The following is a 7,246-nucleotide window of genomic DNA, read 5'->3' on the forward strand; positions in this document are numbered from 1 at the left end:
AAAAAAAAAAGAAACCCCCGCCATTACAACCCACCACCCACATACCCCTACTCTAACCCACCCAATCCCCCCTTAAAAAAACCTAAGTCTAACCCCCAAGTGCTCCTTACCTGTCCTGAAGACCGGCGGAGAATATCCTGTTCCAGGCGGAGAAGTCTTCTTCCAGGCGGCGACCTCTTCTTCTTCCAGGATCCAGCCGGCGCGGAGCGGAGGAGCTGAAGACCAATGACCACGGAGCTGAAGACCGTCCATCTGGAACTGAAGACCGGCAATGCTGGAACTGAAGATCGGCGACGCTGGAACTGAGGACCGGAGCCGGAGCGTGGAGGATCCTTGATTAGATGATTAGAATAGCCAATAGAATTACAGTAGCTCTTATTCTATTGGCTATTCAAATCAGCCAATAGAATTAAAGTAGCTCGCATCCGATTGGCTGATTTGAATTTGAAGGCTCAAATCAGCCAATAGGAATTCAAGGGACGCCATTTTTAATCGCGTACCTTGAATTCCTATTCAGTGTATGGCGGCGATCGTATGAAGAGGATCCTCCACGCTCCAGCTCCGGTCTTCAGTTCCAGCGTCACCGATCTTCAGTTCCAGCATCGCCGGTCTTCAGTTCCCGATGGACGGTCTTCAGCTCCGCGGTCATCGGTCTTCAACTCCTCTGCTCCGCGCCGGCTGGATCCTGGAAGAAGAAGAGGTTGCCGCCTAGAAGAAGACTTCTCCGCCTGGAACAGGACCTTCTTCGACTGTCTTCAGGACAGGTAAGGAGCACTTGGGGGTTAGACTTAGGTTTTTTTAAGGGGGGATTGGGTGGGTTAGAGTAGGGGTATGTGGGTGGTGGGTTGTAATGGGGGGGTTGTTCTTTTTTTTTACAGGTAAAAGAGCTGATTACTTTGGGGCAATGCCCCACAAAAGGCCCTTTTAAGGGCTGGTAATAGAGCTGATTACTTTTTGTAATTTAGATTAGGGTAGGGAAATTTTTTTATTTGGGGGGGCTTTGTTATTTTATTAGGGGGGCTTAGATTAGGTGTAATTAGCTTAACATTCTTGTAATCTTTTTTTATTTTTTGTAATTTAGTGTTTGTTTGTTTTTTGTAATTTAGTTCAGTGTATTTAATTGCATTTTAGTTTAGATATTTGTAGTTTATTTAATTAATTTATTGATAGTGTATTTGTAACTTAGGTTAGGATTTATTTTACAGGTAATTTGGTAATTATTTTAACTAGGTAGCTATTAAATAGTTATTAGCTATTTAATAGCTATTGTACCTAGTTAAAATAAATACCAAGTTACCTGTAAAATAAAATAAACCCTAAAATAGCTACAATGTAATTATTAATTATATTGTAGCTATCTTAGGGTTTATTTTATAGGCAAGTATTTAGATTTAAATAGGAATAATTTAGTTAATATTATTAATATTTTTTAGATTTATTTTAATAATAATTAAGTTAGGGGTGTTAGAGTTAGATAGGGTTAAAATAGTTAATATATAATATAATAACTATATTAATTATTAACTATATTAATAATATATATAATATAATAACTATATTAACTATATAAACCCTAATATAATTAGGGTTACTATAGTTAATATAGGTGGCGGCGGTGTAGGGGGGTCAGATTAGGGGTTGATATATTTAATATAGGTGGCGGCAGTGTAGGGGGATTAGATTAGGGGGTAATACATTTATTATAGGTGGCGGCGGTGTAGGGGGATTAGATTACAGGTAAAAGAGCTGATTACTTTGTGACAATGACCTGCAAAAGGCCCTTTTAAGGGCTGGTCAAAGAGCTGATTACTTTGGGGCAATGCCCCGCAAAAGGCCCTTTTAAGGGCTGGTAATAGAGCTGGTTACTTTGGGGCAATGCCACGCAAAAGGCCCTTTTCAGGGCTATTTGTAGGGTTAGACTTAGGTTTAGTGGTAGGGAAATTTTTGTATTTTAGGGGTTAAAAAATTTAATATAAGTGGCGGCGGTATAGGGGGATTAGATTAGGGGTTAATAATTTTAATATAGGTGGCGGCGGTGTAAGGGGGTCAGATTAGGGGGTAGTACATATAATATAGGTGGCGGCGGTGTAGGGGGCTCACATTAGGGGTTAATATAGTTTAAATAGGTGGCGGCGGTGTAGGGGGATCATATTAGGGGGTAATATAGTTTAAATAGGTGGCGGCGGTGTAGGGGGATCATATTAGGGGGTAATATAGTTTAAATAGGTGGCGGCGGTGTAGGGGGATCATATTAGGGGGTAATATAGTTTAAATAGGTGGCGGCGGTGTAGGGGGATCATATTAGGGGGTAATATAGTTAATGTAGCTGGCGGCGGTGTAGGGGGGTCAGATTAGGGGGTAAGACATATGTAGCTGGCGGCGGGGTCCGGGAGCTGCGGTTTGGGGGTTAATATATTTATTATTAGGTGTGAGAGGGGGATTGCGGATAGAGGGGTATACGTGTCGGGCTATGTTTGGGAGGCGTTTTAGACAGTAACGGGTGATTTTATAACTTAGTCAGTTTTTTTATGCGGCGGCAGTTTCTAAAGTGCCGTAAGTCACTGGCAACTCCAGAAATTTGTACTTATGCAGATTTATGGACATCGCTAGTTTGTCAGACTTACGGCACTTTAGCATCTGACGGTACCGTATATGTGATAGCTCGAGTTGCGAGCTGAAACTATGGGCGGCGCAGGTTTCCACACTTGCGCCGAAACCTGCGCCGTATATCGGATCGCGCCCCATGTTTTTATTCATTTTAAAGGTAAGTTTTTTTTGTTTGTTTTTTAAGGTAGTTAGGATTTTTTTGTAAATTTGTGGGTATTTTAAAAAAATTTTTAAGGTAGTTAGGATTTTTTTGTAAATTTGTGGATATTTTAATTCAGGACAGTCAACAGCAGATTTTGTTGTTGTTTAAAAAGATAGATAATCCCTTTATTACCCATTCCTCAGTTGTGCATAGCCAACATTGTTATATTAATATACTTTTTATCTCGGTGATTAACTTGTATCTAAGCATCTTCTGACAGCCCCCTGATCACATGACATTTTATTTATTATCTATTAACTTTCATTTTAACCAATTAGTGCAGTGTCTGCCACAAGCCACGGGCGTGATCACAATGTTATCTATATGGCTAACATGAACTAGCTCTCCATTGTGAAAAGCAAATATAAAAGCATGTGATAAGAGGCAGCCTTCAAGGGTTTAGAAATGATCATATGAGCCTTCCTAGGTTTAGCTTTCAACTAAGAATATCAGACATCCCAACCTGCAAAAACTAATTTCAGGGAGGTGGCTTCTCCCGTTACTGCGCCGCCCCCCCCCCCCCCAGTTATATATTGGACACATTGAAACCCTAAATAAGATAGAGACTTATCATTAAAGTAGCTTCCCACTAAAGTCACATTAAAAAGTAGCTTTATTGCACAACCACATACAACAAACCTATTTTCCAGTGACCGTACGCTTGTTGAATGCTTAAATATTTTAAAATACGAAGTTTAATTAAATAAAGTAGTATTTGAGTTTTATTTTATTAAAATCAGTGGGGGCTTTTTGGTTTCTGATGCATGCATTGAGGGTTCTATAACATCCCAGCATCTAAAGGCATTGCTTAAAGAAACACTTTTCCGGATTTGGGCCACATTGGATCATGGTACTTGGAGTTTCAGGGAGATTGCATTCCATTTGCAGGCATCAGGGAGCCGCTATTACAATCAGGGAGACTTCTTGAACTTCAGGGAGAGCTGGGATGTCTGGAATACCAAGAGAACAAAGCAAAATTGGTGATAAAATTAAATTGGAAAGTTTTTTAAAATTACATTCCCTATTTGAAACATGAAAGTGTTTATTGGGCTTGACTGTCCCTTTAAGTTAGGGGGTGTTAGGCTAGGAGGTTTAGATCTTAGTTGATTACTTTGCGATGTGGGGGTGGGTGGAGGTTTAAGGGTTAATAGTATAGTTTAGTTATTGCGAGGTTTAGGGGTTAATAGTATAGTTTAGTTATTGAGATTTTGTTCTTTCATTTTTCAGAAAGAGCATGCAATTTTGAAAAAAATTAAATTTACTTCTATTATCTAATTTCCTTTGTTAAAAGGCATATCTAAATATGCACAGTAGCTGCTGATTGGTGACTGCACATAGATGCAAATTAAATAATAGAAGTAAATTGGAAAGTTATTTAAAATTGTATTCTCTATCTGAATCATGAAATAAAATGTTTGGGTTTCATGCCCTTTAGATTGTGACTTTAGTTTTACAGCCATTGCTTAGTTTATTATAGAGTTTTACCATAGAGTAGCAGAAGCTACAACAATCTGAAGCTCCCACTAAAGTTTGCTTGCATAACATTGTTACACATTGCTGCCACATATTGGTCTAGACATAGGCATACCCCATAGCCCACCTCAGTATGCTTTCACAAACATTGGCCACGATTCGACCAAAGAGATCAGGAGAAAGGAGTACATTTTATAAGAAATTGGAAAGTTTTTAAAATTGTACCTGCAATATGAAGAATTACATTTTTATTTTGGCTTCCATGTCCCTTTAACATGAGTTATTCATAAATAAATGAACCATTGACCATGCACACCCCCAGCCGTTCTCTTTCTTATTGAATAAGGATAACAAATGATGTCACTGGATAACATTTTTGTGCTGTTGTGAGATTTATCAATATAAGAAAACAGACTTTTATAGGGTTAGGAGAGACACAGAAGTTTGCCATTGAAATAATGATTATCCCTTTTAAAGAGGGGCATAAGACAGGCTTGATATTTTTTAGCACACACAAAATACTTAAAATCTGGCCTTCATGGGATATATGAGGGTTCTTTTAGCCAGTAATAGTTATTTAATAAAGGAAGTTGCTACAGACAAGTAGGCCTAGATTACAAGTGGAGTGCTGTTGAGCGCAGGGGGCTCAATAGAACTACTATTTTATGCTCCACTTGTAATCTAGGCCGTAATATGTTCTACAACAGTAAAAGTAATGCTTTCTATTTTCATTACTTAAACAAGGAAATTTACTATAATTGTGTACAATATATTGCTTCCAAGAGACATTTAAAAAAAAAAAAAGAGAAAATTAGCAGGAAAAAATTGAAAGGGATATTGACATATGTTTTTCTTTGTGACATCAAAATACTGTAATTTAAAATATTATTTATTTTTACATTATAGGTATGTTCCAGCCCTTAGGTTTTGTAAGATTTCAAAAGTCAGTTGCATAATATTCTTCTTAGGTACAATAGGTACACTTCATAATTAAATAATTAAAGGGGCATAAAACCCACTATTTTAAACTTTCTAATTTACTTTTATTATCTAATTTGCTTCATTCTCTTTATATCCCTTGTTGAAAAGCATACCTAGGTATGCTTAGGAGCAGCAACGCATTACTGGGAGTTAGATGCTGATTTGTGGCTGCCCATATATGTCTACTGTCATTGGCTCACATTATATGTACAGCTAGCTCCCAGTAGTTTCTTGTAACTCTTTCAACAAAGACAATGAAGCACATTTGATAATAGAAGTAAATTGAAAAATTGGTTAAAATTTTATTATCTGTCTGAATCATCAATAAAAAATTGACCCTTTAAGCCATATAATATAAAAGGAAGAAATCTGAAACATAAAGGAAATCTAAAGTGTGGATTTATCTACTAAACAAAGAAACTAAAAAAAAACCAAAACATTTTAACCTTATTATGGGCTAGATTACAAGTGGCACGCTATTTAACGTTCCCGCTAGAACGTAAACATCTCTATAAGTAATCTCTTTGCGCATGCACACGTATAACAAGCTGAAAGTAAAACTTTTTGTCAGGGTGCCAGGAATCAGACTGAGACGAGGGGCGCGATCAAATATACGGCGCAGGTTTCGGCGCAAGCATGGGAACCCGTGCCGCCCGTAATTTCACCTTGGTGCAAGAGATTCCATCTTTATTGGGATATTCAAAGAATACAAGACAACGTTTCGGACCTCTAGTCCTTAGTCATGTCAATACATAAATGCAGGTAACACACCTTAATATAGGGATCGGGGTTAAGAAACCACACCTACCAATTAACTTTTTAACTGTGAATACACAAACATTTCTACAGTGTAACCTGGCTTGAAAGAGGTTGCGCCATCTAGTGACAAGCATACAATAGTGCATATATATATTAAAAATATCTATTATACATTGTTGCAAAATAACAACATTGCAGAATATTAGATACAGAAACGAATCTTATACAGTTTAAAGAAAAACAGATAGGTCATATTCTTTATTCATTCCAATAGGAAACATAGTTTCCAATTTGTTAATCCAAAATACCTCTGTTTTAAAAAAAGTTCTCTATTTCCTCCCCTTCTTGGTATACTAATGTGGTCAATGATTTGAAATCTAAGTTGACATATACTATGGCCTGCCTAAATAAAGTGTTCTGCTACTGGATTTTTTATTTTACTATTCCTGATGTCAGACCTATGTTCACATATTCTCTTGCGGACCATCTTAGTGGTCTCTCCGATATAGCTCCGCCCACATGGGCATTTAATCATGTAAATGGCAAAAGTAGTATTGCATGTAAATAAACCCCTAATGTTATATTTTTTGCCAGTGCGTGGATGGTAAAAGAATTTACCTTTTACCATACTGTTACAGCTCGCACAGCCTAAGCATGGGTAGCACCCCATATTTTTTTCTGAGATGTAACTCTGTACTTTAGTTTTTGAAGTACCTATATCAGCCTTAATCAACCTATCTCTAAGGTTCTTACTTCTCTTATAGGCCGGCATAAAACCTGACTGAAATTCAGTCACATGGGGATTACATTTACTCAGGATGTGCCAGTGCCTCCTAAGAATAGAATTAATATTATTACTTAATGCATTAAATTTTGTAACAAAAACAACACGATCCTGCTTTAACTTCATCTTAACTTTAGGTTTTGATGTCTCAAGCAAACTGTTGCGTGACACTGCTGCCACTTCTTCAATCTCTTTGTTAACTAATTCTGTGGGATAACCCCTCACTTTAAACTTATCACCCATCTGGTTCAATCTCTGTCTAACCAGTTTGTCATCTGATACAATTCTCCTCACCTCACTCTAAGGAGTTGACTACGAGGTAATGACCTCTTAAGCGATTCAGGGTGAAAGCTATCAAAATGAAGCAGGCTATTTTTATCTGTAGACTTAGTATAAAGATCTGTTCCAAAATTATTGCCTAATTTGTAAACTTTAGTGAC

The sequence above is a fragment of the Bombina bombina genome, chromosome 2 (assembly GCF_027579735.1).
Source record: "Bombina bombina isolate aBomBom1 chromosome 2, aBomBom1.pri, whole genome shotgun sequence".
Taxonomy (NCBI): domain Eukaryota; kingdom Metazoa; phylum Chordata; class Amphibia; order Anura; family Bombinatoridae; genus Bombina; species Bombina bombina.